The sequence below is a fragment of the Bubalus bubalis genome, chromosome 2 (genome assembly GCF_019923935.1).
Source record: "Bubalus bubalis isolate 160015118507 breed Murrah chromosome 2, NDDB_SH_1, whole genome shotgun sequence".
Taxonomy (NCBI): Eukaryota; Metazoa; Chordata; class Mammalia; order Artiodactyla; family Bovidae; genus Bubalus; species Bubalus bubalis.
Window position 1 is genome coordinate 103,497,214 of NC_059158.1, and position 13,287 is coordinate 103,510,500.

General features: G+C 37.2%; 1 long non-coding RNA gene across 6 annotated transcripts in view; it reads right to left on the reverse strand.

Moving 5' to 3' along the window:
• LOC112582250 overlaps positions 1-13,287 on the reverse strand; it is a 374,767-nt gene that overhangs the window by 37,690 nt on the left and 323,790 nt on the right. For 4 of the 6 annotated variants that reach the window (XR_006548194.2, XR_006548191.2, XR_006640544.1 and 1 more), the window contains exon 6: positions 3,749-4,061. The exons of 1 other annotated variant lie outside the window; for it this stretch is intronic. This is a non-coding gene — a long non-coding RNA (uncharacterized LOC112582250). Of the gene's footprint in view, positions 1-3,748; positions 4,062-13,287 lie in introns of those variants that run through there. One more of the 6 variants, XR_006548192.2, reaches the window with a different exon arrangement.

Here is a 13,287-nt window from a genome sequence, read left to right on the forward strand (position 1 = left end):
AAATTACTAGAACTAATCAATGACTATAGTAAAGTTGCAGGATATAAAATCAACACCCAGAAATCCCTTGCATTCCTATACACTAATAATGAGAAAACAGAAAGAGAAATTAAGGAAACAATTCCATTCACCATTGCAACGGAAAGAATAAAATACTTAGGAATATATCTACCTAAAGAATCTAAAGACCTATATATAGAAAACTATAAAACACTGGTGAAAGAAATCAAAGAGGACACTAACAGATGGAGAAATATACCATGTTCATGGATTGGAAGAATCAATGTAGTGAAAATGAGTATACTACCCAAAGCAATCTATAGATTCAATGCAATCCCTATCAAGCTACCAACAGCATTCTTCACAGAGCTAGAACAAATAATTTCACAATTTGTATGGAAAAACAAAAAACCTCGAATAGCCAAAGCGATCTTGAGAAAGAAGAATGGAACTGGAGGAATCAACCTACCTGACTTCAGGCTCTACTACAAAGCCACAGTTATCAAGACAGTATGGTACTGGCACAAAGACAGAAATATAGATCAATGGAACAAAATAGAAAGCCCAGAGATAAATCCACGCACATATGGACACCTTATCTTCGACAAAGGAGGCAAGAATATACAATGGAATAAAGACAATCTCTTTAACAAGTGGTGCTGGGAACTCTGGTCAACCACTTGTAAAAGAATGAAACTAGAACACTTTCTAACACCATACACAAAAATAAACTCAAAATGGATTAAAGATCTAAACGTAAGACCAGAAACTATAAAACTCCTAGAGGAGAACATAGGCAAAACACTCTCTGACATACATCACAGCAGGATCCTCTATGACCCACCTCCCAGAATATTGGAAATAAAAGCAAAAATAAACAAATGGGACCTAATTAACCTTAAAAGCTTCTGCACATCAAAGGAAACTATTAGCAAGGTGAAAAGACAGCCTTCAGAATGGGAGAAGATAATAGCAAATGAAGCAACTGACAAACAACTAATCTCGAGAATATACAAGCAACTCCTACAGCTCAACTCCAGAAAAATAAATGACCCAATCAAAAAATGGGCCAAAGAACTAAATAGACATTTCTCCAAAGAAGACATAAAGATGGCTAACAAACACATGAAAAGATGCTCAACATCACTCATTATCAGAGAAATGCAAATCAAAACCACTATGAGGTACCATTTCACACCAGTCAGAATGGCTGCGATCCAAAAGTCTACAAGTAATAAATGCTGGAGAGGGTGTGGAGAAAAGGGAACCCTCTTACACTGTTGGTGGGAATGCAAACTAGTGCAGCCACTATGGAGAACAGTGTGGAGATTCCTTAAAAAACTGGAAATAGACATGCCTTATGATCCAGCAATCCCACTGCTGGGCATACACACTGAGAAAACCAGAAGGGAAAGAGACACGAGTACCCCAATGTTCATCGCAGCACTGTTTATAATAGCCAGGACATGGAAGCAACCTAGATGTCCATCAGCAGATGAATGGATAAGAAAGCTGTGGTACATATACACAATGGAGTATTATTCAGCCATTAAAAAGAATACATTTGAATCAGTTCTAATGAGGTGGATGAAACTGGAGCCTATTATACAGAGTGAAGTAAGCCAGAAAGAAAAACACCAATACAGTATACTAACGCATATATATGGAATTTAGAAAGATGGTAACAATAACCCTGTGTACGAGACAGCAAAAGAGACACTGATGTATAGAACAGTCTTATGGACTCTGTGGGAGAGGGAGAGGGTGGGAAGATTTGGGAGAATGGCATTGAAACATGTAAATATCATGTATGAAATGAGTTGCCAGTCCAGGTTCGATGCACGATACTGGATGCTTGGGGCTGGTGCACTGGGACGACCCAGAGGGATGGAATGGGGAGGGAGGAGGGAGGAGGGTTCAGGATGGGGAACACATGTATACCTGTGGCGGATTCATTTTGATATTTGGCAAATCTAATACAGTTATGTAAAGTTTAAAAATAAAATAAAATTAAAAAAAAAAAAAAAAAAAAAAAAAAACAACAGCCCAATCAAAAAAATGTGCAAAAGACCTAAACAGACATTCCTTCAAAGAAGATACACAGGTGGCCAACACATGAATAGATGCTCAATGTCGCTATTAGAGAAATGCAAATCAAAATTACAATGAGGTATCACCTCACACTGGTCAGAATGGCCACCATAGAAAGTCTACAAATAAAAAAAAAAAAAAAAAAAAAAAAAAAATAAATAAATATTTATTAAACTATTTTCCATGATTTAAAATACCTAAATAGTTCTAAATATTAATAAACTATTCTTCTTAATAAGAAAATAAATGAATAAAAGTTAAGAAATATAGAATCAGTTTTTTTATTCATACAGGCTTGCCCTGGGAATTGTAGTATATGGCGACTCAGAATTTTAAGTATTATATGAACCTGAGTATCATCTAGTGCAATGCAATCATTTTACAGATGACTATATAGAGGTCCAGACAGATTTTCTCAGAATTTTGAAAACAATAGGGAATTAGTATATTAGTACACCATTCTTTTGGAGCTAACAATCTATGTTTTAGTTTAAAATTAGTATAACAATAAAATCTTTACTTATATAGACAGAGGATCTAAACAACAGTCTGACATATATATATATATATAGATTTACCAATATCAAGCACCAAATTGAAGGAGAGGCAGACCAGTCTAAAAAACACTAAAGTGGCAGTCTAGGACCAGGTTACTAGATACTCAGAGACTCACCTCCTATTCGGGATTCAAAACAGAATCAAGAGTTCAAAATTAAGAGATTATTTTATGGTTACTTTTTAAAAGAGCTACTGAAATGCTGCTATATTTATTCAGGGATCTTGGTTCGATCAGCTACCCCAGAGCTAATAGGAAATTACTTAAGTAGGGAGCTTACTCTGGAAGACCCAGAACACTGGTGTCTATGTCTGTTTAATAATTAACTACACTCACCTCCAGCAGTAAAGAGGGGTAGGGCTTAGACCTGCATTCCCAAAGTTCCCAATAGCAGAAGATGTGAGTATTCCCATTCGCCAGACACAGGCCACGGGGGAAAGAGGGCTCACTCATGGTTTCTTGGATACCTGCTATAGAAGATCTACAGGGCATTAGAGAGTTTGGGAAGAATGAACATTGGAAGGCCAGGAGGTGAGGAGCAGGGGCAATAAGTATAAAGAATACAACATCTATGACACAAAGTATTGTCAGAGGGACCAATAAAGGGCAGGAAGAACTCATAAGAGTGCCCATGAAGTGAAAGTCAGTATTAAACATCTGCCCACCAGAGGGTCTCCGTGCCAGGTGACAATGGCACCCTCCACATGGGGTTAGCTTTACTTTTTCCCCATGACCTCTCAACCCCCTTAGCCTGATATTTAAGAAGTCAGAAGTAACAAAATGCTGGATGAGAAGGAGAAATGGATGGCAGGGGAGAACCAAAGAGAAGCCCAGACCATCCTGCCCTCTCCTTTGCCCAAAGAGGACCCTGGCTTGGGGGAGAGAAGATTTAATGCCACATCAAGTGAAAATCAGGATTATTCCAGAAGATGGGTGTTTTAGTTTTTGAATTAAGAATGGGTTTGTGACTTAAAGTAACCAGAGGAACTTTACTACCAGTGAGTGCCCAGAGAAAAAAATGGACCTGCTACTGTACTTCTCTAGTGACTAGGAAAGACTTTCTCTAAATAAACTTTAATGGGATAGTGGCAGCCAAAAATAAAATTATATTTTTATTTTGCTTATCTTCCAAAAATCCTACATGAGCTTAAAAAACTGTTCACTAATGCAAATACAAAGTTATTGATATTATATTTATTGATATTATAGTTTTAACTAGCCATAAAATACTTCCAAATAATTCAATACATTTTGCTAAGAGCCTAGCACCAATTTTCAGGTTTGTCTATCCCTTTAGCAAATAGGGATTTTCTTGGAACAGTCATTATCAATCGGGGTGATTTTCTCCTCAGGGGATATCTGATGACGTCTGGTAACATTTTTGGTTCGCACAAGTAGGCGTTGCTGCTGGAATCTAATGGGCAGAAACCAGGGATGCTGTTAAACATCCTGCAGTGCACAGGACAGCCCCCACAAAAAAAGAATTATCTGCCCCAAATCTCAATAATTTCATGATTTAAAAGCCTAATTAAGTACCTAGTTAAGTGAAATAGGAAAGCTGAAAAAAGACACCATACAAAGTGTCCCACATTATCACTGGCTCAGTTCAGTTCAGTTGCTCAGTCGTGTCTGACTCTTTGCGACCCCAGGCTTCCCTGTCCATCACCAACTCCCGGAGCTTACTCAAACTCATGTCTATCGAATCAGTGATGCCATCCAACCATCTCATCCTCTGTCATCCCCTTCTCCTTTGATTTATCTTACCCAGCATCTGGGTCTTTTCTAGTGAGCCAGTTCTTTGCATCAAGTGGCCCAAAGTATTGGAGTTTCAGCTTCAGCATCAGTCCTTTCAATGAATATTCAGGACTGATTTCCTTTAGGGTTGGCTGGTTTGATCTCCTTGCAGCCCAAGGGATTCTCAAGTCTTCTCTAACACCATAGTTCAAAAGCACCAATTCTTCAGCACTCAGCTTTCTTTATAGTCCAACTCTTACATCCATATATAACTACTGGAAAAACCATAGCTTTGACTAGATGGACCTTTGTGGCAAAGTAATATCTCTACTTTTTAATATGCTGTTTAGGTTGATTATAGCTTTCCTTCCAAGGAGCAAGTGTCTTTTAATTTCATGGCTGCAGTCACCATCTGCAGTGATTTTGGAGCCTCCAGAAATAAAGTCTGTCACTGTTTCCATTGTTTCCTCATCTATTTGCCATGAATTGATGGGACAGGATGCCATGATCTTCGTTTTCTGAATGTTGAGCTTTAAGCCAACTTTTTCACTCTCCTCTTTCACTTTCATCAAGAGGCTCTTTAGGTCTTCTTCACTTTCTGCCATAAGGGTGGTATCATCTGCATATCTGAGGTTATTGATATTTCTCCCAGCAATCTTGATTCCAGCTTGTGCTGCATCCAGTCCAGCGTTTCTCTGGACTTATATATATTTATATATTTTAATATATAAAAATATATAATATATATATTTATTTATATATTAAATATATATTTATTTATATATTAAATATATATATTTATATATATATATTTATCTTATATACTCTGCATATAAGTTAAATAAGCAGGGAGACAATATGAAGCCTTGACATACTCCTTTCCCAATTTGGAACCTGTCTGTTGTTCCACGTCCAGTTCTAACTGTTGCTTCCTGACTTGCATACAGATTTCTCAAGAGGCAGGTCAGGTGGTCTGGTATTCTGGAAAGGGATCAGATCTGATAGACAGAGTGCCGGAAGAACTATGGTTGGAGATTCCTGACATCGTACAGGAGGCAGTGATCAAGACCATCCCCAAGAAAAAGAAATGCAAAAAGGCAAAATGGTTGTTTGAGGAGGCCTTACAAATAGCTGAGAAGAGAAGCTAAAGGCAAAGGAGAAAAGAAAAGTTATACCCATTTGAATGCAGAGTTCCAAACAATAGCAAGGAAAGATAAGAAAGCCTAATGTCCACTTGGAGAAAGAAATGGCAACCCACTCCAGTACTCTTGCCTAGAGAATCCCACGGACAAAGGAGCCTGGTGGGCTACGGTCCATAGGGTCGCAAGAGTCGGACACAACTGAGCAACTAACACACACACACACAGTCTCCACTTATCACTGGCTACTTCTTGTCAGTTCCATGTCCTAGAAATTCCTTCTCTGATGGATCCATTCTTGGAGTGCCTCAGGCAGGGCTCAATGATATATTTCCTATTTATGTGTCCCTAGTTAGTGTCAACCAATTTGTAAAATAAACAAGCTTGGACAAATAATCATTTGAGTGGCTTCTACCTCTGACATTGAGAGATTCATATATTTATCAATTTTTTTGACAAAAAGAATTCAAAACAATAGGAAAGAAGTAATGAAAGGTAAATAGAAAATAAATATAAATAATGTACATGAATAACTTGATAAACAATTGATAAAAGTTAATTAGTGTGGGACTTTTATCCCAATACATTTTTCATGTATTTAATGATTTAGTGATATAGAAGCTATAAGACAGTTCTTTATTTTATTCTATATTCTCATTTAATTTTGATGCAAGGAGTGAGCTTATTGGTGCCTGATATGGTACCTAGAAGCCAAAAGGTGTTCAGTAAAAGTTTGTAATATGAAAGGATAAAATATTTCCCATTGTTATTAGGGAATCAATTTTTGTGATTCTTTCAAAATGATGCAAGTTGCTTTTGTTTTTTTTTTTTAATTGGGCAATGTGGGAAGTTCCCTCCCTTCATTTTGGACATATTCCTAAACTAGCAGAATTATTTGCCTAATAAGTTCCACTCTCAAATATTAGTAATAAGGGGACATTTGTCAGTGAAATCAATGGTTATTCTCATTTAATAATCCTGAGCAAAACTATCTGCTTCATAACAGTAGCTTGGTTAAATTAAGTAGATGGTCATAAATAGATAGCTACCCTTCCATTTAGGGAAGAACACAATTTGGAAGATGAGCAGAGAAGGAAAGTCAAGGTTAATTCTAAACATACTTTCTGATTTTACATAAAATCTACTAAAAACCTCTTCTGCTTACTCCCACGCTTTGCCTGCTATTAGATGCATACAGAAATTTATGATTCTTCTACTAGAAACACACAATTTTATTAGGAAATTTACCCCATAAAAAGAGATTCAAACCATTTAATGTGTAAAGAACCATTCAGACAAAATGGAGAAAAACTTTGAATTTGAATTTTCTTGAGAGGGATCAAATAGTACCAACGTCCATTCTAATTATAAAATTAAAACTTTAATGATGAATTGTGCTTCATTCAGAGAAGTAACAGGGTAAGAAAAAATTATGATTCCAGGATATGAATTTTGCCTAAGTTTGTTTGCACTCTCAAATAGACTATAATCATCTAATCAAATAAGCTTTGAAAATGCAATCTTCTTTATCTCTCCCCTTCCCTTATACTTTTCCCCTTATCTCTTTTACTACCACAACTTCTTTTATATTTTGAAATACACTGCCTTTCTAACCACTTGACTAACAATATGAACCCATTAGGTACTTGATGTTATCCTGAATTGCTGCAAATCCAAGTATGATATATGCTAGATCTACAGCATACAGTCCATGGGTCTTTTTTTTTTTTTCTATAAATAACAATAATTTGTTTGTTCTTTCGTGTTCTGTTACTCTGTGTTAGAGATAGAGTAGCACGCTACTGACTGACACCATTCCAGTCAGATCACACATAATACAGCATGATCCAGCAGGAGCGATCATAAAAACAGAATTTTCTCTCACTCTGGGAGGTTGACCTTTCCTGGTAAAAGTTGTAAGAAATGTATGGATGCTCACACTAATATTGCTCACAGCTTACCAGGCTCTGAATAAAACACAGCTTTAGTAAGGGCAACTCCATGAACATTTTTGAGTAGGTTGAAAGGAGTGTAGTGAGGAGATATCAGCAAAAAGTACCTGCCAGCAAAACCCATAGTGATAGAGTACCATCAATACATAAACCTTAAAAACACCAGGATTATCCAATTGCAAATGCATTGTAAAATAAAACAGATTTAAAATTCAGAGTGCATTTTTTGTTGTTGTTGCTTTTATTCCTATGTTCCTTGGGAAGAGGAAAAAATATACAAATATATTTGTCTTAATAAGATTGTGCTTCTGTAAAAACATCATTAATCCTAAAGTAACTATAGATGGTACCTAAGAGTAAAGGAGGCAGAGTAAAACTAAAACTCAGTATCTCTTTCCCACAATACCTCCTCTCTGCTTCAGGAAAAAAAGGAAAACCCATTATTGCCATGACTGCCTCAAGTGTAACGTAAAAGGGATAAGTTCAATATGACAGCCAAAGAGAGAAAAGGGAAGAGTCTAATGTGGCTTGTATTTTTGCTAGTCTGCTATGCTTTCCCTCTCCATATCTAAATATAGCACTGGAGAGACAATGTATAGGAGCAAACTTTAAAACAAACTACTCAGTTCATAGAGAAACAGATCAACTACCTGGGATGACAGGGGTCAATTACAAAAAATCTTACGGGGGAAGTTCTACCTATCTACAGTGGCAGGATCTCAGGGGACAGCTTAGAAAGGACCACTTGGCTTCCCCTATTATTTATACTCTTAGTTTAGGAGAGTGGCCGGAGAGGTAGCTGCCCATTATCAAAATCAAATGAAGCTGACTATCTTAGGCAATAATACAGAACTTAATTAGAATTGAATACAAAGGAAAAATAAAGACGACAGTATCTTTGGAAACAGAAAAGGTAGGAAGGCACATAAAAAGCCCCAGGTGCCAGGTGATATCCTCACCTCCAACTGTCAGCATTGGTGCTATGGGCATCCTAATGTTTCCTAGTCACTGCTGATTTTGACTCAAGCAATCTGGGGCAAGGACTGAGATTCTGCATTTCTAACAGGCTCCCTTGTGATGCTTGTGCTGCTGGTCCAAGAATATTTCAAGCAGCAAGGAATTAGAAGAAATTAACAAGTGAATCGGGCTCCATGATAGAAGAATAGGTCTTAGGTTTAACCAGAAAGGGAAAGCAGGAAGGGGAGAGAGGGAGATGGTGGGGGAGAGGAGGAAAGAGCCGAGAACAGAGAGAAAACTGTTTAATTCCTAGACCACTGCTCAGTTCAGTTCAGTTCAGTTCAGTCGCTCAGTCGTGTCCGACTCTGCTCTCATGTTACTAATTATTAATATGCCAAAATTTTAGAAAAGGGAGCAGAATCTACCTCTAACAAGACAGCATGTACATACTCCAACTGAGCTCTGCCCTCTCCCCCTTGAAAGTGAAAGTGAAGTCGCTCAGACGTGTCTGACTTTTTGAGACCCCGTGGACTGTAGCCCACCAGGTTCCTCCGCCCATGAGATTCTCCAGGCAAGAATACTGGAGTGGATTTGCCATTTCCTTCTCCAGGGGATCTTCCCGACCTTACTCCTCTACTTAACCTGCTACACACACACACACACACACGCCTCCCGATATCACAGACTATAGAGAAAGCATGTTGCACTTCTGAAGTGAGAAAAACTTGTTCTTAAGATGAAAAATGATACAGGAGAATTTGTCCCTATTATATTGGGATGGCAAAACATTTGTTTGGGTTTTCCATGGAAAAACTCAAACAGATATTTTGACCAGTTTAATATTAGAGCATAAAAGCTTGACTAAAGACTCCGTTAAGTTAAAACAATTAAAATTAAAAGTACAAAGAAAAGTATGAAGACATATTTTAGAAAAAGAAAACATAAAGGATATAGCATGCAAAAAAAAAAAAAAAAAAGAAAAGAAAAAGATAAAGGCCACAATCCAGAAGAACAAACAAAAGGATCAAAATAACATTTCCTATGACTGATTCACACTATTGAAGACTTTAAACTGGAACAGCATTAGGGCTCAAAGATGAATGATTTAGGAAAAAAGGAGAATTAGCTGAAAATGGATTTGATCTACCTAAGAAAACACCTACCAATAAATGTGAAAAAATAAAAGAATGTGCATGAGAACTATACCACCAACAGTGAGGGAGGTGTCATAAAATTTTTCTGATTGCAGAGAAAGTGATAGAGATTTTTAATAAATAGTAATGTTAGTAACATTGGGGGCATATGGATAATACAAAAGTATTTGATATTACCAAATAAGAGATCTGAACACATGGAAAAGAACCTCCCAATTAACAGATGCAGTTAATGATGTTTAATTATACATATGGATTTACTCAACATTAAAAAGACTAAGATCAAGGTATCAGTCCCATCACCTCATGGCAAACAGAAGGAGAAATTGTGGAAGCAGTGACAAATTTTATCAAAATCACTGCGGACAATTTCTGCAGCCATGAAATTAAAAGATGGTTGCTCCTTGGAAAGAAAGCTATGACAATATTTAGGTAGCATATTAAAAACCAGAGATATCACTTTGCTGACAAAGGTCTGTATAGTAAAAGCTATGTTTTTCCCAGTAGTCAGGTACAGATGTGAGATGTGGTTCATATAGAAGGCTGAATGTCTAAGAATTCATGGTTTTGAATTCTGGTGCTTTTGCATTGTGGTGCTGGAGAAGACATGAGTCCCTTGGACTGCAAGATCACATCAGTCAATCCTAAAGGAAATCAACCCTGAATATTCATTTGAAGGACTGTTAATGAAGCTCCAATACATTGGTCACCTGATGCAAAGAACCAACTCCTTGAAAAATAGCCTGATTCTGGGAAAGACTGAAAGCAAAAGGAGAAGAGGGTGACAGAGGATGAGATGGTTGGATGGCATCACTGACTTAATGAGTTTGAGCAAACTCTAGGAGATGGTGAAGGATAGAGGAGTCTGGCGTGCTGCAGTCCATGAGCTCACAGAGAGTCAGACACGACTTAGTGACTGAACAACAACAATGTGGATTTAAGTTTATCAAGTCAATAAAAAGATAAACTGAGACAAATTAAAAGCATGCAATGACTAGAGCTAGATTACAGAACAAATGCTATAACCATTAAACAATAGCATGCTCTTTAAAAACAAATGTTAAAGGAACAACAGCAAAGAAATTCCAGAGCTTTTGTAAATTAAGTATATTACAGCAGAAAATTCAGTAGAATATGAAAATAAATGTGATTTCTCTCCCCACATGTATGCTCTCAAATTATTGAACTACAGTACTAGGAACTAGGAAATTCCTAGAAGATGGGCAAACAAAATAGTAATTCAAAAAGATACAGATACATTATCTAAGAACAGAGGTAGTTGGCAAGGGCAAGACTGGTGTGATAGCTGTAAGGCAGGGGCGAAGCACAAGCCTCTAGTCTATATTAGACCAGGTGAGCAGGCTCAGAGAGAGATGTCCTGAGCAACATACAGTTGATAGACCATTGATATGTTTAGACACACTGAAATGAAGTTTACTCTAGGTAAGGTTTCTGGGGAGATTTAATGATTAATACAAGGTAAACTAAAGCAAACAAAAAGCAAGGTAATTATTAACTAGGGAAAAATCATAAATTGTTCAAGATGAGAAATGTAATCATAGTCTCCTATGTGGATCTTTTGTAATAGAATAATGTTAGGAGGATGTGTCAGATAAAATAAAAATTATGTCCCTGGAACATTTTACTTGTATTAACTCATTTAAATATCCATGGTAGGTACCATTATTATCCCCATTGTTTTTTCAGGGAACAATATGTCTAAATGTGATAGTTTTCATAAAAAAAGGAGAAATATTTACTTGAAATACAGAAATGTCCATTTTTGTTGCAATAAGAAGCATATAAAGAAAGCCAATGCCAGAATACATCCCAGTTAAGCTATTAAAATATAAAAATTATGAAAGAATTTTTCAGGTACCCAAACAGGAATAAAATCCAGGCTAGTATCAGGATTCTTTACACAATATTCCTTCATTCGTTACATGAATGCTTTGGGAGCATTTCCAATCGGTACAATGGTTTCAGGCCACAACAAGAGAAAACAGACAAAACTATCTTTCGTCATAGAGTTTACCTTCTCTCTAATTCAAAGCTAGAAGACAGGGAAGCAATGGGTAGAAGGTCAGAAAGTATAGAATGTTGAACAAATGCTGTTTAAATACAACATGAGAGAACACATATTCTCAAACATAAAAGTGCTCAGGAAATTCATCACCTGTGAGCTTTTTAGGCTCAAGTCCAACAAGAGTCACCTTCAACTAAAAAAGTACAGAAAATAGCCAGGTATCATAACATGACATCAACCCATCTTCTAAACATTTGATCATGTATTTCACAGGTGGCAAGCACAGTCATTCGGCTTGAAATGTACATGAGTGCTTCAGCCAAATTCAGTCCCTCAGCTTTCCCACACGCTTTCAAACCTCCCCTCCCCCACCCCGGTGAAAATTTTGCTCACATCTCATTTCGTCCTGAAATGTTACTCCTTTTACTTCTGAAATTTCTGATTTCTACTTGCTCTTCACAGCATAGTTTATGTTCCAGATTTTAAAGGATCCTCTGATCACTACAGATCATAATGATCTCCATTTTACTTTCCAATGTTCTAAAGAACTAATTCCTTAAGAACTAAATTAAAACTCTGTATGTCATGTTCAGTATTTTCAGTTACTTTCAATGTGCTGGGATTCCCCAAAATGAGACTTTGAAAGATGGGGGCATTCTCTTGGTATACTTTACATTTCCTACGCCAGGACACTACACCTAGTAAATATTTAATAAAGCTCAATGAATATTTCCTCGATTGTCATTTGCTCATTCCCTGCATTTTCTTCAAGTTCTTAGCGGTCCATTCTGTAATGGCAAACGTCTCTGTGACTTCCTAGAATTAAGCATTCAGGTATAGAGAGGCAGAATAAAGCTGACTGCATGATCCAGATACACATTTCTGCTTCCCTATAGTGGTGGGTTGGAAAGTACAGGAATCACCACCATGCATTGGCACATGGCATCAGCGCCTGCAGCTCAGGACATGACAGACTAGCAAAACAAGAAAGGGCAACTTGAATGGGACATTTAGACCAGAAAAATGGAGTCCTAGCTCAAGATTTTCTACATTTTGGTTCAGTAGTTCCTAAAAATACATGTCTAGTGCTTCCTGTGTTTCCAAACAGAATACAGCCTCCACTGGACTACATTTCCTAAAGTAGCTTTTTAAAAACATTTAACAGGCATCCATTAGAAATATAAGCATGTATAAAAATGTAAGAGGTCATGCAAAGAGATTGTGAAAGGTAGAACAGAGAACAAGAAGGGGGAGTGCAGATGCCTCAAAGAGCCATGACACAGTCATAGTGTCATACCGCGCGAGAGTCCATTTTGCACTCTTTAGGGGTATTTCGCCATTTCAGAACACCCAAGATCAAATCATGGCTGTCAAAGCCCCGCTGCATCATCACATTGCTGGTGGCCAGGGGCCAGAGCTGTCATCACTTGGTTTCGTGTGGCTTAGAGCAGAAAATCTGATTGTTCAGCAACATGTAATCAGCTTAAAACAAATCTGGAAGATGTTACCCAAAGACAAGATGATATCCAGGCCCTGGAACTTTGTACAAAGAAAATGAAGGATTTGCTTTAAGATAAAAACTGTATCTGTGACAAGAAACTTGAGACATTGGGACAAAATTCAAGTCAATAAGTTTAATAGTAAAGCTTTAAGAAACTGGGATTACACCCCAATCAAG